The 25,750-nt window shown below is 44.2% G+C and overlaps 1 protein-coding gene across 10 annotated transcripts in view; it reads left to right on the top strand.

Moving 5' to 3' along the window:
• The window catches only part of PITPNM2 (phosphatidylinositol transfer protein membrane associated 2), a 244,342-nt gene that overhangs the window by 26,101 nt on the left and 192,491 nt on the right, over positions 1–25,750 (top strand). For all 10 annotated transcript variants that reach the window (XM_083151213.1, XM_083151232.1, XM_083151249.1 and 7 more), the window contains exon 2: positions 19,058–19,141. The gene's annotated coding sequence lies outside the window, so the exon portion shown is untranslated. The remainder of the gene's footprint in view (positions 1–19,057; positions 19,142–25,750) is intronic.

Below are 25,750 nucleotides of genomic sequence, written 5' to 3'. Positions count from 1 at the left end.
AGGACAAATGTAGCTGTTTGGATTGTTGCAGTTAAACATAATACACTTGTGGGGAGTATCATGTGTGTTATACCACTGCCCAAGCTTCGGGCTGAGAGCATGCAAGTACAGTTCTCAGTTCACTTGCATCTCCACCTGTCACTGAAGTGGGGCAGTACGGATGGTGTAATGGTTAGCATTACTTCCTCACAGCACTAAGGTCATGGGTTTGATTCCCACCATGGCCCTAACTGTGTGGAGTTTGTATATTTTCCTTGCATTGGTTTCCTTTTAGGTCAGGGGTAGCCAACTCCAGTCCTCAAGAGCTACCAACAGTTTACATTTTCCAGAGCACCTAGCTGTGCACAGGTGCACTCATTACTCAGTGACACATTTTAAAAGATCCACAGGTGGAGCTAATTACTTAATTTGTGATTCTATGAGGAAACCTGGAAAACACGCACTGTTGGTAGCTCTCGAGGACTGGAGTTGGCTACCCCCTGCTCTAGGTACTCCTACAATCCAGAAATATACTGGTAGGCTAAATGGCTCCCAAAAATGTGTGTGTGTGTGTGTGTGTGTGTGTGTGTGTACATGTGGTTGGGAATATAGATTGTAAGCTCCACAGGGGCAATGTGTAAAGTGCTGTGGAATATGTGCGCGCTATATAAGAAACTGGGTACTTGTTTAGTTTCGAAACTACACTGGGAGCAGGGTGGTGGGTGGAATAGGGAATAGGGAGTAGGGTGGTGGGTGCTTTGTTTTATACTTACCGTCCTCCGGTCAGCGATCCCCGCATGCGACGGTCACTCCCGGCAGCAGCTTTCAGTCCCCGTTCCCCCCCCGGCGGCAGTTACGTAGTGCTGTATTGAGAATACCAATACAGCACTATGCGGCCTACGTAAACTACGGTAGTGCTTCTGGAGCCCTGAAACTACAAAATGGTTAATATCCCCACTATCCACGTCATGCCCCCAGTATCCACGTCGGCGTGTAGTTGATTTTATAAAGTGAGGCAAGTGCAGCAAGCCACCGAGCCCGAAGCGTGGTGAGCCCCGCGAGGGGACCATATTGCCAGTGATGGGAGTGTGCCCCGGCGATAAATCGACGGGTGTGCGCTCCCGATTTCAGCACCGCTCTAATCGCTGGTCGCAGGAGCTTGCTCCTGCGACCAGCCGCAGAAGTTTCTTTTCATCAGCAACCATCTCTGGTCGCTGATGAAAAGGAGACATCGAGCGATATATTGCTCGGCGATATATCGCCCCGTGTGTACACAGCTTTACACTTTTGTCCTTGTGTGATTGCAATTGCAATGAAGTGATGTGGATATGATTGTTTTCCAGTTGTAATAAGAACCTACATGCTGCACACCTGCACTCTGGTGCTAGAGCCATTCACGTGCTGACAGCTGTAGGTAGATGGGAAGCATTGCCCACCCTCCTCTTCTCTTGTAGATATCTACTGTAGGGGTCAGTTGTTTGAGGATGTCCAGTACATTTTTCAGAACAGCACCATCTGCTATATTAGTGGTTCCCAACATTTTTTCTCTCCCTTGATTAGGCTTTTCATTTAGGAGTAGCAGAGGAGTAGTTTGCAGTCAGGAATCGCATCCCTCTGTGTCTGGCTGCTGGCTGTATACTGTCTCCGGGGTTCCCGCTACCGCCTGTAGGGGTAACCCTGTCAGGTCCAACGTCTAGTCAAGCTCAACAGCCCTAGCGCTAGTAGCCGATCCAATGATGAGCCACTTTAAGAAAAAAAAAAGAACATAAACATTGTTCAACATTGAATGTAGATCATTTTTGAATAATAATAAAAAAAAAATTTACATTTAAACCAGACGGTTTGAATTCAAATTTTGACTGTAAAATGTTAATGCCTCTGCTTCCTCCACCCATGTCAGCCTGGGGCAGATGATTGGTGAGGACAACGTGGGTAGCTCCCACTGTATTGCTGGTTGGGCAAAAGCACGACGAGACGCTGCGGACGGAACCCATATGCGTTCATTTCCTGAGAAGGAATTATTCAGTCGATCTGTTTATATCTTGTAAATCCCCCATATTATTGTAAAATGTATGGCCAACATTAGCAACAAACCAAGCGTATTTTGACAGTCTGTGGTGATTTCCTTATTATACAGTCTCTTATAAGCCCAGGATTATTTTTGCTTCCCGCCACTTTCTTTTCAGCAGTCATTACCTGCCAATACCTTGTCAGTCAGGGTTAGCAGACCAGTTGATGGGATTTTCATGTTGGCAACCACTAGCACTCCTCCTGCTTTAGTGAAACGAACATACTGTATTTAATTTTTACACATTACCTAACTCAAATGTATTTGTTTTGTGGACTAAGCCAATACTGATCAGACCTAATTAAAAAGTATGTCACCTCATCTCCACTGTGTTAGGAGATAGGTATATTATATTAAGTATTGGATTGCAAATTCTATTTTATATAAATGGCATGAATCTTACCTATGAGCAGCTGTCAATAAGTCATGCAGATCCATAGTACAGCCAGTTTAAAGCTAAGCCTTGTCACATGCAGCAGATACATTATTTTTAACTGGAAGTATCAGAAGGTTAGGTTCTGTAATAGCTGGATTTCTATTCCCACACGGGATCATTCGTTCCAGTACAGACGCAAAAGTCATGTAAAAAATATTGGTGTCTGACTATATTTAGCTTTTGTTTCTATTGCTGGAAAGGAAGTTAGAGGGGAAAAAAACAGCTATCTCGCTCATGCTGTGAGGTCACTGGTCCCATTGGGTTAGAAGCGCTCTGCAGAATTATCCCAGAGGGCCTGTGCCGAGTATGAATAAACTATGCTCTCTATAACCTACTATTCTCTCTAAACTCTCCCTGTAAAGAACGTCTAATATTAGCATGCTGTCCTTTTTTTAATTTATTTTTTTATGCTCCTTCTATATCAATGTAAAACATACTAAAACATTTTTTTAATCTAGCTTTCTTCCTTCAGAGAAAGCAGCCAGATGGCTCAGAGCGTTGGTTTTAGCACAAAGCTAAAAGGGATGGGATGCCAACTCCGTCAAATCAGTTAGTGTGCTGCCTGAGCAGATGTTGGTTTATATGAGGGTCAAGAGGGGAAAAACATTTATTTCTGCTATCAGGTAGAAAAGCTGTTTCAAATACATAAATCGCTAACAAAATAAAAGCTAATTTTACGGCAATCTCTTGTTTTTAAATACTGCTTTAAAATGTTGCCTCACAAAACCAGAAATGTAGTAATCTAATGAATGGTGGGTAGAGACCTGCAGGTTATGCAGCTCTGCATCTATGACGTGTGGATTTGTTTTGAGAGGTAATTCTATTTTAAAGCAGACCTACCACATGTCTTACGGAAATTGTCTTAATTTATTTGCACTAAAGACATTTTGAGTTCCTCTTACCCCACTTCACACTTGGTGTAATGGTTAGCATTACTGTCTCACAGCACTGAGGTCATGGGTTCGATTCCCACCATGGCTCTAACTGTATGGAGTTTGTATATTCTCCCCGTACTTGCGTGTGTTTTCTCCGGGTACTCCGGTTTCCTCCCACAATCCAAAAATATACTGGTAGGCTAAATGGCTCCCAACAAATGAACCCTAGAATGTCTGTGTGTGCGTGTACATATGGTAGGGAATATAGATTGTAAGCTCCACTGGGGCAGGGACTGATGTGAATGTTCAAATATCCTCTGTAAAGCGCTGCGAAATATGTATGCGCTATATTAGAAACTGTTAATAGTTAAATAAATAAATCTTAGTGGTTATTCTATATATCTTAGTGGTTATTGTATATTGGTAGTTTTTAACTGGACCGTCTGCAAAATAAAATGCATGTTTGTATTTGTTAATGTTGTTTTGGCCCATTTTTTAGGTGTTGATAATGGGGGTTATTCTAATTCATTCGGAAAGGCAGAATCACTCTCTAATGGACAAAACCATATGCACTGCAGGTGGGGCTGATGTAACCTGTGCAGAGAGTTATATTTGGGTGGGGGGTGTACTTCAAATGTATATCTATATTGCTGTGTAAAAATAAAGCAGCCAGTATTTACCCTGCACAGAAACAATAAAACACCCAAATCTAACTCTCTGCACATGTTACATCAGCCCCACCTGCACTGCATATGGTTTTGTCCATTAGAGAGTGATTGTGCCTTTCTGAGTGAATAAGAATAACCCCCAATGTGTATGTCCTCTCTACGAGCTTTTCTATGTAACCGTGACCTACTGTATGAAGTTTTAACCTCAAATTTTCTAATTGTCCTGCTACTAATATTCCTCATATACAGCCAAGAATTCTGCTGGCTTTCACACTGCATGAATAAGTAGCTCCTCTGTTGTGAGGCAGTAATGCTTCTCGATGTACAACCATGCTGCCCAATATATTTGTGTCTACAGCAGTGGTTCCCAAGCTTTCCTGAATCATGGCACCTCCCAGTTTGGGAAACACTGATCTATAGTATATTTAGTGCTTCTCCTTATACCAGTGTAAATGTAAGTTTTTGTTTTTTTTGTGTCCATCTTGTTACTGGCTACATTTTTCCCCCTTCATTCTGCATATTGTATATGTGACGGAGGATGTTGCTGATGATGCGACATTGTGCATATACAATAGAAAATATTTCGATTTTTGTCGCTCTGACCTGTCCGGAATTGGCAAAATTGTTTAAAATGTCATCCAGCCAGTACCCATGACCCATTTTTTTGCATGACCCTTGGGGTCGCTTAGTACACCCTGCCCCTTAAGGTTTTGATGGGAAATTATGTTAATGCTGTGGCAAAATTCTTTCCATGGCTTGATGTCATTATTTTTGGTACTGAGAATTTGCAGTATGGAGGAACAGGTTTATTCCTGTCTAGGATTATGCATTATTTAGTTTGTTCCAGCGCTCCACTTATTCATTTCCATGCTGTCACATGATGGCCTTCCTGTCTGTCTATTAACACCCCCTGACTGATGGTCATTAAGTGCCTTTTTGATTCTACATCTTCATTTATGAGAACTAAACTAATTGGAAGAATAGACAGAAGGTTTCAGTCTACATCAGGCATATTGAAATTTTCAGTGGTCTCCTAGCCTTAGCACGGGTTTTCTCTACTAATGATCTCTTCAATCCCACCTCTGTAAAAAAATTTAAACCTATCTGCAGTGTCCGGTGTTAAATATGTGTTTTTTCACTATACTTTGCGTATAATGCAATCTCACCTCCTGCTATACTATTGTCTTTATTAAACTCTATGTTTAAATGTGAATATAAATGTTCCAGCCATGGTTATCATTTTGATACCACGTAATAGCTACAAGCTCTACACTGTCACTATGTAATAAGGGCTATATATATATATATATATATATATATATATATATATATATATATATAAATAAAGTCCAATTCCTGGCACTCGCTTCCTTAAGGAAATATTTGCTCCGGTGCCCCCTAAAAACTGAAGGTCAGCTTTAAATATACGTCCAAAGAAGTAGCACTCAGGAGACTTGTTCTGCAGGTAAAAACAAATGTTTATGTTTATTGAATAAACAACATTTGTTTTTACCTGCAGAACAAGTCTCCTGAGTGCTACTTCTTTGGACGTATATATGGCGGGTCATAAGTGTATGGGCACTTTCCGTTTTGATAACTTCCCTTCTATGATTGGAGGCAACATAGTTTGACATGCCATGATTGGGTGCCCTGCTGTATTGCTTACTATGGATTAGAGGTCCAACCCTGAGGCATACTATGAATTGTGGGCCATACTGAGTGGCATGCAATGCTAACTAAGAATGATCTGGCTCCTAAACTTTTTTTTTTTTTATATATAACAGTAATTTTTATTGGGATATCTGGAGGCATAGATATACAAGAAATCACAGCAATAATGACACTTTGTATGTCTTATAAACATAGTAAAAATTACATTTGCTTCATGTAGTTGTAAAGAATCATCAGATGAATAGTTGTAATCTTTCAGTATGATATAGTCCATGAAATGATTTGGAAGATGGTTTTATGATTATCCAGTATCCAGTTTTCAATAATATCATAGAACAAAGGAAAGTTATTAACCTTGTATGATAACTATAATAATGAAAGGTGTTAGATAAAGGATATAGCAGGGGGTGGTAGGAGTCCTCATGAATAGTATATTTTTGTACCAGGTTGATGGCATAGAAACAAGAAATATATAGTAAGTATTAGAAATGCGGTAAAGTGAAAAATGTAAGGTAAGAGGTGTTGTAATGTCGGAATTGATGAAGTTCTTGTTTTGCAGGTATAACACAGCAAATGGGTGTGGTTAAACAGTACCAATTCCATAAACAAATGCAAAACGTATTAATCTTATATATATATATATATATATATATATATATATATATATATATATATATATAATCAGAACCATCAGTTCTAGTGTAACTGCTTAATAAAATGTTATAGGTCTGATTCCTGTGTCATAAGCAGTATGTCACGATCCGAGCTGTCAGACAGACTTTCTTACCGGCTAAGTGCCTCCGCAGGTTCAGCTTGCGGTCCAGACATCATCTCTGCCGGCGTCCTGTCTCCCAGTGACAGTCCCCAGTGCACGGCAATCCACCTGTCCGCCGCCATTGCTCCCAGTATCCAGCATGGTGTGCACAAACACACTTTCCCGCCATAGCAGACATGGGGGCTGCCATGTTCTTCCCAGTCACATGTCTGTGCTGTCCAATCCTGTTGGTTCTGATCTCCCTGTCATACTTCCTCGGCCAATCCTGGCCACCCAGTGGGAATAAGTATGCTGGGAGCTCTCAGAACCATTGCTAGTGCTTCAGTTGTCTCCAGTGTATGGTCAGCTGTCCTTGTCTCCGTGCAAGTGTATTTCTCTGCTGGTGTTGTTTTCCATGCTGCAGTGTGTTCCAGGTTGTTCCATCTCCTGTGAAGTCCAGGTTATTCCATCGCCTGTGATCCTGCCTCTACAGCCCAGCGACCAAGCCTAGCTCCGGGACTCTGGTCCTTCCGATGCTCCAGCATCATCCACCATCGATGTTCCATCGTTAGTCCGATATTCCGGATCTCCTGCTTCCGTCCGTCATTCCGGACCCACAGTCATCTCCCGTCCGTCATTCCGGACCCACAGTCATCTTCCATATCCGATACCCGAATCCGATGTTCCCACATCATCATCGATAGTCCGATATTCCGGATCTCCAAACCAAACTTCCGTTCGTCATTCCGGACCCACAGTCAAGCTCAAGTCTTCCGTCCGTCACTCCGGACCCACAGTCTTCACATCCGATGTTCCACCATCGATCCCACATATCATCACATCTGTAAAGTATTGCAATCTGCATGAACTCTGTCATTTCTCCTGCATACTTTACTGTCTGTTTATATTACAACCATCTGCAAATAAACTCCGGTTGTATTTTACCTCTGACTGCTTATTGGCTCTGGGTGCACTGTCGCGCACTCCATGCGCAAGGGTCCTCTCCAACCTCACCGGTCCAGGTCCCCACCAGAGGTCTCAGTCTCGTCGACTGAGCCCCCTGGTGTGACAGTAAGCACTAGCAATGGTTCTGAGAGCTCCCAGCAACTTCCCTACTGAAAGGGTCAAGATCGCCAACATCATCTCCCTCCTGTGTGGAGCAGCGTTAGAATGGGCGTCTCCCTTATGGGAAAGATCTGATGCCATTCTGTCCAATTACAAGGACTTCGTGTCAACATTCCGGCGTATCTTCGATGAGCCTGGGCGATCAGCATCTGCCTCCACTGAACTCCTCCGTCTCAGACAGGGATCCCGCTCCGTCGGGCAATATCTGGTCCAGTTCCAGATTCTGGCGTCTGAACTCTCCTGGTGTGATGGGGCCTTATACGCAGCTTTCTGGCATGGCCTATCTGATCATATTAAGGATGAACTCGCTACCAGAGACTTACCCTCAGGTCTAAATGACCTTATATCATTGTGTATCAAAGTAGACCTACGCTTCCGAGAAAGGGCTGTAGAACGTCACAAGAGCGCTCCAGTTAAAGTGCCAACTCCTCCACCTTCTTTACCCACTGCTCCCGCAGTCCATTCCAAAGAAGAACCAATGGAGATAAACCGCTTCCGTTTGTCTCCTGGAGAACGTCGACGTCGTCGGTTGGCACAGCTCTGCCTGTATTGTGCCGATCCTGCACATCAAATCTCTGCATGCCCAAAGCGTCAGGAAAACTCCTCCTCCTAGCCCGTCAAGGAGAGGGTAGGCTAGGAGTAATTAAGTCCTCTCCATCAGCAACTGATTGCGTCCTTCCAGTTTCCCTACAAGTTGGTCAGCATTTCAAGACTGTCTCCGCACTTCTTGATTCCGGTGCCGCTGGCAACTTCGTTACTGCAGAACTGGTCCGCAAGTGGGGGTTGCCCACTGAAAGTCTTTCCAAGACTGTCTTCCTTACTGCTGTGGATGGCAGTAGGATTCCTGATGCGACAGTCTCCCGCAGAACTCTGCCACTTACAGTAAAAGTGGGAGTCCTGCACACTGAACTTTTGTCCTTCCTGGTTTTACCCCGAGCCACTCACGCTCTGGTTCTGGGTTTACCCTGGCTCCGTCTTCACAATCCTCGTCTTGATTGGAAGACATCTGAAATCCTTTCCTGGGATCCTTCCTGCTCCGGTACCTGTCTCCAAAAGGTACTCCCAGCTCGTCATTCTTCAGCCGATGCAGCAGACCTTCCGCCTCTTCCCTACAAAGAGTACTCAGATGTATTCAGTAAGTCTGGCGCTGATGTCCTACCTCCTCACAGACCGTGGGATTGCCCTATCGAACTTATCCCAGGCAAAGAACCACCCAGAGGTAGAACCTATCCTCTCTCTCTTCCAGAGACTCAAGCCATGACCAATTACATCAAGGAAAATCTGGCAAAGGGATTCATCCGTCCTTCGACTTCTCCTGCTGGCGCAGGATTCTTCTTCGTAAAGAAGAAGGATGGAGGCCTACGTCCCTGCATTGATTATCGCAGCCTCAATGACATTACAGTAAAGAACCGATATCAGTTGCCCCTCATCACCGAGCTGTTTGACCGTGTCAGCGGTGCAACCATCTTCACGAAACTCGACCTGAGGGGTGCATACAATCTCATCCGCATACGAGAGGGCGACGAGTGGAAGACGGCGTTTAATACCAGAGACGGCCACTATGAGTACCTCGTCATGCCCTTCGGGCTCAGCAATGCCCCAGCCGTGTTCCAGCACTATGTCAATGAGATTTTTCGGGACATTCTGTATCGTCACGTAGTTGTATATCTCGATGACATTTTAATCTACGCCAATAACATCACAGAACATCGTTATTGGGTCAAAGAGGTTCTGTCCCGGCTGCGGGCTAATCATCTCTACTGTAAACTGGAGAAGTGTGTCTTCGAGGTGAAGTCTATACCCTTCATAGGGTACATTGTCTCCGGTTCTGGTCTTCAAATGGACCCAGGAAAACTGCAGGCCATCCAAGATTGGCCAATTCCCTCTTCGCTGAAAGGTATTCAACGTTTCCTGGGTTTTGCCAATTATTGCAGAAAATTCATTCGTAATTTCTCGTCTATTGTGGCTCCCATCACTGCCTTAACGAAAAAGGGGTCTAATCCAGCGAAGTGGCCGGCAGAAGCCATCGAAGCCTTCCATCTGTTGAAACAGAGGTTCACTTCCGCTCCTGTTTTAAGACAACCTGATACCACCTTGCCCTTTATTCTCGAGGTTGATGCCTCCTCCGTGGGTGTTGGGGCAGTCCTCTCGCAGAAAGCGCCCGATGGTCGTCTTCATCCCTGTGGGTTCTACTTCCGTAAGTTCCTGCCTGCAGAGCGTAACTATGCCATCGGTGACCAAGAGCTTCTCGCCATCAAGTTGGCATTAGAAGAATGGAGATATCTTCTAGAAGGCGCTGTTCATGAGATCACAATTATCACAGACCATAAGAATCTTCTGTATCTCAAGTCTGCTCAATGTTTAAATCCCCGTCAAGCCAGATGGACACTTTTCTTTTCCAGGTTCCGTTTCAAGCTGTCGTTCTGTCCAGGGACACAAAACCGAAAAGCTGATGCCCTTTCCCGCTCATGGGAGCAAGAAAGTGAGTCTAAGTCCACACATCAACATTTTATTATTGATCCAGTGGCCTTCTCCGCAACGAGAGTTTCAAATCTCACGCCCCCTACAGGGAAAAGATATGTAAAGCCAGCTCTAAGAAAGAAGTTGCTCTGTTGGGCGCATTCTTCAAAATTCGCTGGCCATGCAGGCATTCAGAAAGTTTATCACCAGGTCCTACTGGTGGCCGTCCCTCAAACAGGATGTACAGGACTTTGTCTCCTCTTGTGCTAAATGTGCTCAGCACAAGACCAGTCGTCAGTCTCCTCCTGGGCAATTGATGCCACTGTCAGTGCCACATCGTCCTTGGACGCATATCTCTATGGACTTTGTAACTGATCTTCCAGAGTCTGACAAATTCACCACCATCTGGGTGATTGTTGACCGGTTCACCAAGATGGCTCACTTCGTTCCCCTCACTGGTCTTCCGTCAGCTTCCAAGCTGTCCCAGCTCTTCATCAAAGAGATATTCAAGCTTCATGGGCTGCCTCTTGAAATCATCTCCGATAGAGGAGTCCAATTCGTAGCCAAGTTCTGGCGAAGCCTGTGCTCCCTGCTTCAAATCAAGTTAAAGTTTTCCACAGCCTACCACCCTCAAACCAACGGCCAAACGGAGAGGGTGAATCAGGACCTTGAAGCATTTCTCCGCACATATGTCTCTTCTTCCCAAGATGACTGGGCTCAACTCCTTCCATGGGCAGAGTTCTGCCATAATAACCAATATCATTCTTCATCAAATGTCACTCCATTCCTTGCCAATTATGGGTTTCATCCTCGAGTTCCTGACTTCACTCTGCAACCTGTGTCCTCTGTTCCAGCGGTCGACACGACCATCCGGCAATTCGCCAAATCCTGGAAGCTCATTCGTTCTTCACTTCTGAAGGCTTCAAGCAGGTACAAAAAATTTGCCGACAGGAAACGCAGAGCTGTGCCAGCCCTCCGTCCAGGAGATCGTGTCTGGTTGTCAACCAAGAATCTTCGATTGAGAGTGCCATCGATGAAGTTCGCTCCCCGATATATTGGTCCTTTCCCAGTTGAGCGAGTCGTCAATCCAGTAGCTTACAAGCTCAAGTTGCCGCCCTATTTGAAAGTGCCAGCTACATTCCACATTTCGCTGCTCAAGCCGCTGGTTCTGAATCGCTTTCATTCCAAGCTCCCCAAGGCTCCTAAGGTTTGCACCCAGCGTGGAACAGAATATGAGGTCAGTAAAATCTTGGACTCTCGCATCCGATATGGTCGTCTGCAATATCTGATCGATTGGAAGGGCTACGGCCCCGAAGAGCGATCATGGACCAATGCCATCGATGTCCATGCTCCCAGACTCATCCGGGCGTTCCACTCCAAGTTTCCCCGCAAGCCTAAAAGGTGTCCTGGGGCCACCCTTAAAGGGGGGGGTGCTGTCACGATCCGAGCTGTCAGACAGACTTTCTTACCGGCTAAGTGCCTCCGCAGGTTCAGCTTGCGGTCCAGACGTCATCTCTGCCGGCGTCCTGTCTCCCAGTGACAGTCCCCAGTGCACGGCAATCCACCTGTCCGCCGCCATTGCTCCCAGTATCCAGCATGGTGTGCACAAACACACTTTCCCGCCATAGCAGACATGGGGGCTGCCATGTTCTTCCCAGTCACATGTCTGTGCTGTCCAATCCTGTTGGTTCTGATCTCCCTGTCATACTTCCTCGGCCAATCCTGGCCACCCAGTGGGGATAAGTATGCTGGGAGCTCTCAGAACCATTGCTAGTGCTTCAGTTGTCTCCAGTGTATGGTCAGCTGTCCTTGTCTCCGTGCAAGTGTATTTCTCTGCTGGTGTTGTTTTCCATGCTGCAGTGTGTTCCAGGTTATTCCATCGCCTGTGATCCTGCCTCTACAGCCCAGCGACCAAGCCTAGCTCCGGGACTCTGGTCCTTCCGATGCTCCAGCATCATCCACCATCGATGTTCCATCGTTAGTCCGATATTCCGGATCTCCTGCTTCCGTCCGTCATTCCGGACCCACAGTCATCTCCCGTCCGTCATTCCGGACCCACAGTCATCTTCCATATCCGATACCCGAATCCGATGTTCCCACATCATCATCGATAGTCCGATATTCCGGATCTCCAAACCAAACTTCCGTCCGTCATTCCGGACCCACAGTCAAGCTCAAGTCTTCCGTCCGTCACTCCGGACCCACAGTCTTCACATCCGATGTTCCACCATCGATCCCACATATCATCACATCTGTAAAGTATTGCAATCTGCATGAACTCTGTCATTTCTCCTGCACTGTCTGTTTATATTACAACCATCTGCAAATAAACTCCGGTTGTATTTTACCTCTGACTGCTTATTGGCTCTGGGTGCACTGTCGCGCACTCCATGCGCAAGGGTCCTCTCCAACCTCACCGGTCCAGGTCCCCACCAGAGGTCTCAGTCTCGTCGACTGAGCCCCCTGGTGTGACACAGTAGGTTAATTCGACAACAAGGCATATTCAAGACGGTAAAGGTATGTCAGGAATGAGAAGTTATAGATCCGACAAATGTAATTACCTCTTCATGTTACTGCCCCTAAGAGGCATGCAGGTAATAGCAGAAGAAATGCAGTAGGGGTAGGATGAAATACCAATGAATAAGGGGTGGTCTTAAGTGAAACATTGTAGGAATCAGCGAAGCTAGTGGAGGGCTATGAGAATATAAGCCATGGGTCCTCAAGATGTTCTGAAACTACAAATCCCAGCATGCCTTGCCACAGTTTTGCTATAAGGGAGTGTTAAAACTGTGGCAAGGCATGCTGGGATTTGTAGTTTCACAACATCTGGAGGGCCGCAGTTTGAGGACCCATGATATAAGCCATAGGCTTATCCATTAGTAGCTTTTGATTTAGCCAGTGTGGGACCCTCATTGGTGCAATTTCTACGTCATGGTAGATTGTGTGTCATAGGAGAGACTGGTGTTTTAGTATCCAAAGTGAAACTAGGAGAGTTAGGCTCATAGAATAGGTCAGAAGGAATTTCAGAGATGGCATTTACTACACTGGATGCAGGTTCATAAAAATCAGACTTCACTGAGGTCACTAATCTCTGTGTCTTCCTGAACCAGAGGGGGTGCTTCCGTGCATTGCAGCTTATTATCTAAAGAAATATGTTTACGGTCAAGAGAAGATAGTATGCTATTGAGTTTGTTTTCTAGGTGAGACATGAGCAGTGTTGGTGCTGCTGTAGATAGTTGGTTGGTAACAATATTAACTACAGACATTGTAAAAGTATGACTAGTGTTCATTCTTGCACCCGCTATCTGTGAAAACCCCTGCAGTTCCTGTTCCCTGCCTGGGGTGTTGCTGTCTGCTGTGATGCTTGTATCACAGGTCTGGGTTGCATATAAATGCTGATATACAGACCACACTGTGTTACAAGCACTACAGCAGACAGCGACACCCCAGGCAGGGAAGGGGAACTTCAGGGGTTTTCAAAGATAGCGGGTGCTAGAATGAACACTAATGACATGCCAATGTCTACATGTAAATACTAATACAAAGCAATATCTATTTAGACAGATAGTGCAGGGTTGCTTCCCAAGTGTAGCTGGGAGAACAGTAAAAAAAACCACCCCAAGCTATTATAACAATTACCAGTTGTCCTGGGCCAAGTTCATCCACCTAAGTTGAGCAATAGGTTCTGTAGGTATAGCAGGATTTAATGGGACCTGTCGGGGTCAACCGATGTCTGTTGTTGTTTTGATGTGCCACCCAGGTTCCAGTGTGCTTCCAATCTCAGCCCTGATCCCCGCAGCTCCGTCCTGAGTCTGGTCAGTGGACTCCAGCGATGCAGCAGCAGTCTAGAGGAGATGTGTGGGAGGGCCCCTGAGGAGGACCCCCGCATAAACCACCGGCAAGTCCCAGCGGCAGCCTCGGTGGTCACGCCTCTGCTTCCAGTCCGGCACTGTGACTCGCGCGGTGGGGGCGAGGCAGTGGGGGTAGAGCAGGGATCTGTCACGCACCCTTCCGGCGGTGAAGACTCCAACGGCTGTTGTTAATGGCTCCCATAAACACTCCTCCACACCGGGAGAGCGTAGCTTTCAGTGCCCAGATAGTACCACGGGAGCCGCGATCTCCAGTTAGGCACGGTGAGCAGCGCAGTTGGGATGCTGGCAGGGGGACAGAACAGGGGGTCAGCCAGCCACCCATCTAGCGCCCAAGACCTCCTCAGCAGTCTACGGGAACTCCCTTAGTCACTTCTCCACGCCATGGAGGGTACAGCGCCCAGATGGCACCACGGGGCGGTGCGGCCACTACCTCCTTTGGGCTCGGGGGATTGCCACTTCAGCTCAGCAGATGAGTTTTGCTTCTCCCCTATCTCTTCCCTGTCTGAAGGGAGTTTATGTGAGGTATTGGTGAGGGAGAGTGGGATTATCAGACTATGGCGGGATTAGAGAAAAGTAGTGGGGGAATCAGTAATGGCGTCTTCTCTAAGAAGCGTGGATAGGCCTTTAAATATAATGGCCAGACTGCAGCGTAATATAGCTCCATCTATCGTCTGCGTCAACCAGCAGGGTTATCTTTATCCATTGAGGGCAGATATGCTCGTGTAGAGAGTGAAGAGCAGGTGGATGCTGCTGGTTTAGGCTAGGGAAGACAGAGAGAGGTGTAAAAAGTGGCCATCGCGATGCTCCGCCCACCGGAAGTCCTTGGCGCCTAAACTTTTAATTAGGGCTTTTAGATTTTTAGAAAGACTTGCAAAGTCCTACCATTAAAACATGCAAGTACAAATGCCAGTACAATTACATGCTTGCCTGGGTTAAACATAAGTGAAGGAAGAATCTTGACATACAAATGATAACTGATATTGAGGGCAAATCAAAGATAATACTTCATTTATAAAAATAATCAAGAAGATATTAAATCCTTATAAAAAGGACATACATTAAAGATTAGCTAGTCTTATTGCAATCCCTTTTGATCCTGAAATATGTGCTGTATTTTGACCAAATTCTCTAGTTGTTTAGGTTTTAGTTATTACAGTACATTCCTGGATATATCTTAATGCAATTGGCAGCAGCCTCAATTTTAGAGAGAACTGTCCAGTTATTATGGTCTAATACCAGACTATGCAGGTGAATCTGGGGATTCTTTAGCAGATACAGGTCCATGCAGAAAAGTTGTCTGTTCCACGGCCTAAAGTGGTGGTGGTCCCCACGGTGATTGCAGAAGGTTATTTCTGATAGGTGATCGGTCTACAGTAGGTCTTTAGAGAAGGATGGTCTCTTTTTGGAAAACACAACCCTCTTTAGCACCCAGTCAAATTTGGTAAAACTCTCTACAACATTAAAACATACACAAACACACACACACACACACACACACAATACAAAAAAACATAACTAATTTCTATGCATGGTATATTAAATCACCTTTCTGGTTTGCATAAAGCGAGTAGCAGGGCTTAAACATTTTTAGAAAATTTAGGAGACTGACTATGATCCACAACCAAAATGTATGAAATTTTTGATAGAACATTTTTGATGGACTTGCAGCTTGGTGGGACTGCTGTGCTATTACTGGTGCCTGTCCTTGAGTTTCCCTCCTATGTTCCTATAGATTGTAAGCCAGGGTTGCCGACTTTTAAAATCTCCTCTCTGGGAGAAGCCCGGAGAGGAGACATTCAGCAGGAGTTTGTGGGGGCGGGGCTTGGACGTGACGTCATAAAGCCCCGCCCCAGGCTTGAAAATAATCCGTTTTGCACATCTCTGTGGAGGGGGCGGGGCTAAAATGACGCGATTATGACCCTTTAGCCCCCGCCCCCTCATCGGAGATAAGCATATCGGGTTATTTAAATGGTGCGGCGGGGGAGTTTTAGCCGCGATCAGGGGGGGGGGGGAGCGGGGGTCCCCCAGAAACCGGGAGGTTTGCCCACCTTTCCGGGGGACCCGATTTTCGGGACCTGACCAGCCATTCTGGGAGGGTAGGCAACCCTGTTGTAAGCTTACAGCAGGGCCCTCCTACCTCCAAGTCTGTCTGTTGTTACCCAGTTTGTTCTATCGCTGACTACTATTGTAAAGCGCATCGGAATCTGCTGCGCTATATAAGAAACTGTACATAAATAAATAGAACACAACTCATGTCCTTTCACTGCCACTCAGTCTCTTGCACACATGCCATGAGACCTTGATACATGCCCATCTCTGGTGCCCAGTTCATAGTATGCCACCAGTTTGTTGAATAACACACCACAACCTCCCCAATACATAGTAGACAACACCAGAGCACTCCCAATACATGGTATACCACACGATAATGCCTCCAGTACATAGTATGCCATGTCACAGTGTTCCCAAAACAGTTTGCCTTGCCACAGTGCCCGCAATACATAGCATGCTACAGTGCTCCAGTGCATAGTCTGCCACATCATTCTGCCCTCAATACATAGTTTTTTACACCTCATTGACACCAATAGCTAGTATGCCGTACCATGGTGCCCCACTACCTAGAATGCCACACCACAGCACTCCCAAATATTTGTTTATATATCTGATAGGTGTAGCCGCTTGGGCTTGATTTGTTTGGGCATGATAAGGCATCGCCATAGTTAAACCATCTGATTGACATCTGAAAGACCCCAGTGAATTGCTGTATGGATCAGAGGACGTTCAGTCACAGGCACACTACAATTTGCAGATAAATATAATTATGATCTGCACTGGAAAGTAGTTCTGTTAAAGTAATTCCTTAATCAACATTGTGAATCATTTTTATCTTGAAGCATATTAATATTGAGGCCATAGTATATTCTATTGTGTGCAGATAGCATTTTGTACAAATGTCAAAATGTTTCTTCATTGTAGATTTCCTCCTTCAGTCATAATGGATTGTCAGTTTTCACTTTGATGCTAACAAGTTTCCACATTATCGCTTATTAAACGGTAGTTGGCTAATTGAGTGGTAAAAGAGAAGTCTCTAGATGTGACTCCACGCATTACTGGTCGCTTGCAGAGACACAGTGGGCGGTATTCAATGTGAATACCCTGCGAGGTGCAGCGAATCCTTTTTAGGATTCGCTGCACATTCGCCACGTTCCGGAGCCAGCGGGCTCCGGTATTCAACGTGTCAGGGGCTCGCTGCCCCTGACAGGCGAATATGAGCTCCTGCGGCGATTGCCGCAGGGAGCCTGAGGAGGGTGCCAGGCAGAGGGCGGTATTCAATGTGAATACCCTGCGAGGTGCAGCGAATCCTTTTTAGAATTCGCTGCACATTCGCCACGTTCCGGAGCCAGCGGGCTCCGGTATTCAACGTGTCAGGGGCTCGCTGCCCCTGACAGGCGAATATGAGCTCCTGCGGCGATTGCCGCAGGGAGCCTGAGGAGGGTGCCAGGCAGAGGGCGGTATTCAATGTGAATACCCTGCGAGGTGCAGCGAATCCTTTTTAGGATTCGCTGCACATTCGCCACGTTCCGGAGCCAGCGGGCTCCGGTATTCAACGTGTCAGGGGCTCGCTGCCCCTGACAGGCGAATATGAGCTCCTGCGGCGATTGCCGCAGGGAGCCTGAGGAGGGTGCCAGGCAGAGAGATGGAAGTCTCTCTGCCTGCCCCTGAACGTTTGTGGGGGGCAGGTGGGCTCCCCGGGTGCCAGGCAGCACAGGCTGCCCCCCCCCCCCCCCCCCCCGGGGTGCCAGCAGGGGGCCGCGTATATTCACTATACCCGATGTAACATCGGGTGCAGTGAATATATGAATATGTAATGAGCGGCTCGGCTCCGGCGCCCCCTGCTGGCTGCAGTGTAAAAAAAAAAAAAAAAAAAACAATATTTTTTTTTAAATTAAATATATATTCATGTGCTTACAGCACATGAATAAAAGTAGCATGCCCCTCCTCAGAATAAAATTCCTGATTTTTAGACACCAAATGTAACAAACAAAACACTTTATTTTAGAAGTTCACATTCCACTTCACCATAAAAAGATAGCGATTGCTACTCGGTGAATCATGGCGAAAAAAGCCTTGAACTGTATTCGCCATGTGGTCATTGAATAGGGTGATTCACCGTTTTTGTCAAAAATTCGCCAAACAGCACAAATTCGCCATAAAAACATGGCGAATCAGGCTCATTGAATACCGCCCAGTGGATATATACACACAGATACCATACAGCAGAGACAAAGATGTGAATTTTATTATGTATTATATACTAGTGTGGTGTACAATTTAAAAATGATATTGCAGAAAACAAACAAACATGGAATTGGGCTATTGTGATATTTCGGTACTTGTTTCCTAGCACGGCGCCCATCTTATGCCATCGCATATCACTAATTAAGGTATGCGATGGGACCCGATTTCCGGGTCCTAAGCCGCACTGTACAATTTTAATATCGCGTTGCATCGCATGCCATGCGATGCAATGCGATTTGTAATTGTACAGGCACCCTTATGGGTGATTACTATGTTAAATGCACCCCCATTGTTAACGCCACCCCCACTATCAACACCAACCCGAAGCGTAGCGAGCCTGCAAAGGGCCGGCGGTACGCGTCCTCCAACCTTTTCATACCCCCACTATCCACGGCGGAGTTGATTTTATATAGAGTTGATTTTATATAGCCTGAACTAGTTCCACCTTACCAGTACAAGTCTTGGAACTCTGTTCCACCCCATTCCCCCTCCACTTTAACCCCTAGATATTAGTGTAGGTAGTACTAGAGTGATATATTCGCAGCAATGCTAATGTAGGAGAAGTTTTATGAATTAGAGCCGACTAATTGGTTGGCTAGTTTATGTCCACTTTCATCAATTGATTGGGTGTTGAGCTCCTTTTTTTCCTTCCTTTTTCTTTAATTATTTCATTGTTTTTCTTCACTTCATCTTCCGTTCAGAGTAATTAGTCAAATAAAATGCGTTTTTCTTATGTACTGAAAATAGGTACATTGACACTAATGCATGCATGCTTGGCCGTCACATAAATTAAATTCTGTATGCAGCCGCTAATTGCATTTCTTAAATTATCTTTTTTTTTTTCCAACAGAGTGAGGACAACATGAAGGAAATTCTTATGTTGGTGATTTCTCCAGATGCCTTCTGCCACTAAAGAATAGGAGGAGCCTATCGGGTAAATTGCTGTTAAACCATATGTCTATGCTTTGAAGATTGTCTGTCTGTGAACACACATCCCCAGTCCTTTCCTGTTCTCTTTGTGCCTCGTGCTCTATCTTGCCTGTGCAGCTGGACATGTACTGTAACCAGATTACATCCATTTGGTATGCTATTTCCAGATATTCCTCTGCTGCCTCCTGCAGAGCCTGTTATATGTCATTCATGCGCTGTTTATTTTCGGAGAATTTCACGATAATTATATCTAATTCAATTTCCCTTGTGTTGAAATCTATTTTTGATTGCAAGGTCACTGTGGACAGCTATTGCTGTATAGTTATCTGTGTATCTTCTGCTGGAAGTTATATAAGAACAACACATACACCGACAAAGCAAATAAAACAAAAAGGCTATGAATATATACATATAGTAAATGTGTGAAGGTGTGTTTGTGTGTGTGTTTAAAAAAAATAAAATATATATATATATGTTCGGATAGAGGATGCGGCACACCATTCACGTATAAACGATTCCTTTAATGCGACAACAACGTTTCAATGCCTAGTATGGCATTTTCATCAGGCTTAAAACAAACATATAAAAACATCTTATATAGGATCAAGCTGGCGCTTTGCCGCGCGCGGGACCACGCACCCGTCCGGCAGCGCTGGTCACGTGACGTCATCATTCAGAGACCCGTCCCAGACTCAGTGACGATGCGTCACGTGGCCGTATCTAGGCATTTATACCCTGGATCGCTATATATATATATATATATATATATATATATATATATATATATATATATATATATATATAAACAAACAAACACACATGCATAAATATATTATACTGTATGTAGAGTGTACGTCACGGTTTGTCACAATAACATAGATCTTCTAGACATACTGTATGGTGAACCATTTTGGAAAATTACGACATGAAAAAGGCAAGAATACGAAAATGATATTAAAAAAATGACTATAATGTGTCATGAAAATATCCTTTCAAATGTATTTAGCACAAAAAGTGTTTCAACAAGTTGTATTCATTCAGGCCTCTTGGTGAGACTGTGTCCAGCCTGAATATCCAGTCAGGCTCTCTTTTATAAAGTGGCAGTTCACGGTCCCCGTCCCAAATTAAATTTGGGATCCAGTCAACCACTCTGCATCTCTACATAGAAAGGTGGTGACCAGCCTTCTGCTGATGTCTTGCAACAGGCTTGTCTTATCTCCAGGTTTCAATTGCCGTATAAATGGAGCTTCTTTGCTTTGCCAGTCTTTCACGAAAATGTAGCTTAGCGAGCCTCACATATGCCAGTGCAATCATTGACCTACAGGTCATGCCGTTACTACACCGTTACTATGCAGTTACTATACAAAGAAACCTGTATAATTCGGTATTTTGCAGACCACCGGCTGCAGAAAGCTATTGAGAAACTGAGATATTGATTGCAGTAGTGACCTCATTGCTGATATTATGGTCCTACCTGAGGGGCTCGCCAGTGTTTTTTGTACCTTGCGTAGTGTATATAAGTGCGGGCAGTTCTGGTCTTCAAAAGTTATGAAACTACTATTTGTTGATCTAACAATCCACGTTGGAAGGCCCTATAAATGCAGGCATCAACCTTGGTCTTAATTGTGTACATTGGATTTGTCGCACATAGACCAAATGTTTTTTTTTTATCAAGTAATTGATGTTGTTTTTCTTTATCATAGTCACACCAATTTTGCAGCACTACCGATCCCCCCCTTATCAGGGGGACATGTAACCAAATTGGAATTTTCCTTAAGTGACCTTAATGCCTATCTCTGTTGTTTATTTAAATTATTGTAACTAGCAACTTGGTGTGACCATCAGTCTTTTAAATGTTTACTAGTGTTGGCTGACTGTTGGTCAAAAGCACTAGGATTTTTAAATATTTTCATATCACCTATGCTTAGTGATCTTTTATCAGTAAAAGTGTTCTATTAGGCGTACCGCATTTTTCGGACCATAAGATGCACTTTTTCTCCCACAAAATGTGGGAGAAAAACCATGTGAAGCAGACAGCTAGACAGCTTACATGGAGCTTACGTAAGGGGCAGCACTCCCACTGCGCTGGGTGGGAGAGCCCAGATGGAGTGTGCGGGTAGCACCGGGTCCTGGATACTGCTGCTGCGCTGGCATCTCAGAGCGTGGCAGCAGAGCCTGACATCTGAGAGCGCAGCAGCAGAGCGCCCGCATCTCAGAGCCTAGCAGCAGAGTCGGCACCATGTGACTCCCCTGCTCTCCTCCACCTCCTCCTACTACAGGAGTGCACCACGGGCAGCGTTATCTGAGAGCCTGGATGCGGGGAACCACGGGGTCTGTGTCTACAATACTGTCTACAGTATGTATGTGTGTGTGTGTGTGTGTCTATGTGTATGCTCTATAAAGCGCAATTTGACTGTCATTCAGCCCATACTACTCTGCTTTGACTTGTACATAAATAACTGATGAATTTCTCTGTTTTCACTTAGAAGTGATAAGTGGAGCGCAGTTGTTCTTGCCTTTAATATACCCACTTTCAGTACTCAAAACCCCTGCTAACTTCATGTTCGTAAAAACTGACCAGAATAATTATATTGCAATCTTTGTCTCAATTATTACACTATTTGGTTCAGAATATTCATTTTCCTGTTTTCCTCCTCTAAAAACTAGGTGCGTCTTATGGTCCGAAAAAGATGGTAATTTACACGCAAATGCATACTACTCAATATGTTCAAGATAATTCTTGAAAATGAAGCTCAAACCTAAAGTTAATAAAGATCTCTTGGCTGGACTTAACACATGATCAGACAGATTGAAAATAAGATCTATGTTAGTTTTCTGCACCCACTCCTCCTTAAAGCCACCTCTTCTTGGGTATGGCCTTCTTTTCTTGGTAATGTCACCTAGCCTTCCGCCACTACTTTCTTTCCTAAAAAAACACTGGTTGGCTATAAATCAGATTGATCCGTATCTGAGGCTGTTGCCGAAGATGCCAAATCTATTGTTAGGAATGCACAATTTCTATTCTGTCTACTCCCTCTAAAATTGCTCCTACCAGAGGTGCCGCCGCTCAACCACCTGTACACCTTATGGTTTTAGTAATCATTGTTGACTGTACTTAGTGCTTTATGCTAAAAGTACATTTGGAGAGGAATATGACCTGGGAAGACTTTTTGAGTATAGAGTGGAGAGAAATGTTTGTCAGAGATTACAGTAGTCTAATCAAACCGTAATAAAAAAATACCGGACAATAACAGACAACAAGATGAGGGCCCTGCTTGCAAGCTTACGATCTATAGGAAAATAGGCAAAGACACAACAGGAGTGCTACATATTCCATATTGTTCCAGCCAGATTGTAGAGGTTCTTGTTGGGTTGCATGATCCAGAGACACAGTAATGTTGACCAATGGTCGTATAATGTGAAAGTTAAAACAGAGAAAATATGTAAAGTTATGTGTGGACTGTACAGAGGGCATGTATCTCGGTATGATAGCTTATGGAGGTTATATGAGTGGTTCTAGAATTTTATAAGCTTGCTTGAGTTTTCAGAGAATGTTTACGTTTTGGAAAGTCTTATTGTGCATGGGAGGGAATTCCACAGAGGGCATGCAGCTCGGAAAAGTCCTGTATACATGAATGGGAGCAGGTGTTAATTGTGGCGAGAGGCGCAGCAGATCTGGTGCTGATCTGAGGGATTGAGCTGTGATATACTTAGAGATGAGCAAAGAAATACAGTATGTTTTGGAGTAGTTTTGTGTAAAATACTTTTATTTTCAGTAGAATACAGGTTATCAATGGAGGGAATGACCGAGCAGAGCAGCAGACAATGAGTAGGTAGCAAGTAAGATCCGCCTTGTAGCTGCATTCAAAATGGATTATAGTGGTGAAAGGCTGTTTTAGGAAAGACCAATTAGTAGAATATTGCAGTAATACATGCGGAAGATAATGGCAGCTTAATTTCAAGTTTTTGCAGTGTTCTGTGTAAAGGTGGCCATGCAGGTCTGACTTATCTGATGCACAAGTCAGACTTGGCATGCAAAAGAGAGCGGCCGAGGGAGTTAAGGGAAATCGTGTGCGTTACATCATGGTTTATAAAAAGCACCTGCGATGTGCCACTAATGGTACGATTCGGATTGATCTTATTTACTGCACATAAGATCTCTAAGATCCGATCCAATTTGGAATTTGGCCAAATTGGACCTGTATATGGGCACCTTAAGATACTGGCATGTTCTAGATATGTTTTTTTAGATGTATGTATTTAGATTTGTAAACATATTGAATGTGGGGAACAAAGGACACTTCAGAGTCAAGGATTGCCCCTAGGCAGCAAGCTTTTGGGGTAGAGATGTTTGTTGAGTTATCAACAGTGATAATGATATCCGCTGTGTCCATATGCGATCCCTTTGTCTAAGCACAGGCTCTGACACCTGTGCTGCTCACTGTTTGATTGACCACTGGAGGCCGTTTGTGGGCCTGCCGCTGGCGGTTTCAAGGAGTGTCCCAAAAAAATGCAGTCGTTCCCCGGCCACCTGTTGGGAGTGCTGGTGATTTCATTAGTGGTCTCCTTCTCACCTCTGCTTTTGCATCGCCCAGTGTGCGAGCAGGAGAAAAAAATTATTTGATGGTGAATTCTATTTCCCCTGTATGCACCGGAGCAGCGGTGGCACAGGGGGCAGCAGCACTCACAGCCCAGCGATCAGGTCAGAATCAGGGCCCATATGTACACAGCTTTAAAATGAGAAGAGATTGGTCAACATTGTCAAATACAGCAGTAACTTCCTTGACTTGAATGTATCAAAAGAGGCATATCCCCTACTAATACAGTATGAGTATACAGTATATATTATTTGTATAGTGTTGCCTACATTTATCTAGCTGTATTGCGATCATTTTTACCATTCCATTCTGTTTTGAAACAGATATGTTGTAGGTTATTTGCAGCTAAGAGCCTGTGCTGATCGCTATGTAGTATAGAGAGGTTTTTAAAGTTTAAACCTCCTAATTATGTTTTCGGTTAGATTTTAAAGGGTTTTGTTGATGGGCTTGCTTTAATTGCCTACTGAATAATTCACATGTACCTTTTTTATCCCTGCTGTAAATTAACTATGAAGTCGTGGCTCTGTGCACATGTTCTGCAGACCATAGAGAGCAAGGTACTGTTGACACAGGTGCCCAGCTTATTAGGCATTGATGGTGAAGTCTAACACGGCACAACTGGCATTTGTTCTGTATACCCAGTAAGTAATGTGTATTAATTATCATTTTTGAATTTGTCATTTTAAAACCGAATACAGAATCCGTTTTTCAGACTAGTGTGCAGATTTATGCTCTGTAGTAAACTGCCCTCCAGTTATGTGATCAACTGCTCTTGAACAGTGGGATTTCTGAAAATGCAAAGTATGGATTGGAAGGATAAAAATCAAACACCATTAGCTTATATAATTAGTTTGAAGTTAAGTTTTCACCAGAGTTAATGAATAGATTAACCTACATTTCATTCTGTTTCTGTTATAGGAAGTGGTTCCATTCTCGCCATAAATAGTTTTAAATAGTTTCCATTTATGTTTCATTTTTCAAAACAAGCTTAGTCTGTTTTTTTTCCCACCACACTAGCTCAATTAACATCTTTGCTAATCATTGTTAATAATTACTATATAATGATTTTTTTTGTGTGTTTTTTTGTTGTTGTCTTTTCCTGTATTGTTGTATTGGTTAATTTTTCTCCTGTTTGTGGTGTAGAACAGCTTTGTATAATGTTTACACATAAGCGTGGCTGCCTTACAGTGTATCATAATAACAGAATAACGAAAGCTGGCTCCATCTGTCACCAGTAACGCTTCATGTGACATTGGTTTTGTTATGTTCTAAGGCTGTAATTAAATTGCTAAGTGTAATAGAGTGTGCATATATTACAGGTCAGTCCTTACAAATTTTGTTTTTGTAGGTTTGTTTTGTTCTATTGGTATTAACTCATTTTTTGAAGATCATTGACTTTGGTTGTTTTAGTGGTGTTTATGTAAATGTATTATCTACATTCAACGAAGCAGAGTGGATTTTGGCAGTGTTGTATTGACTGTTTATACAAGGCAGAGTCATGCCTTAGGCGGTCTGTTCAGGGGGCAGCAGGAAACTGGTTTATGCAAAATTTTTTTTTTCATCTTTCATTTTGATCCTTGATCTCGTCGGACACTTATTTTTCACGAGATAATTAATGTGTTTGTAGGAGAGGGCATAGGGAGAGAAGGCCTAGATAATCTATCATCTATAATAACTTTATAATCTGAGCCTGGGTTCGGCACTTCTGTGGTGTGTTGCCCACTTTGCTTCAGTTTGCTTTACCATGTTATAGGGATAAACACAAAATACATATATCACTAAGAAAGCTGCATAAGTTAAAACTGGCTTGATCCCCATGATAAAACTGCAGAAAACTCCCTCAAAAATGGAAAAGATATGACCCAGGAACATCTTATGCAGATTACATACTGGGCGATACATCATTAATGATATGCACGATACCGATATAGTAAACGATACATTGCGAACATCAGTCAGGGTGATACATGCTCCCGCACATCGATAATGACCATCCCTATTTTCTGTACACGCAG

Source organism: Crinia signifera, chromosome 1 (genome assembly GCF_055691185.1).
Source record: "Crinia signifera chromosome 1, ASM5569118v1, whole genome shotgun sequence".
In the NCBI taxonomy this organism is placed as follows: Eukaryota; Metazoa; Chordata; class Amphibia; order Anura; family Myobatrachidae; genus Crinia; species Crinia signifera.
This window is presented reverse-complemented; position numbering and strand designations above follow the sequence as displayed.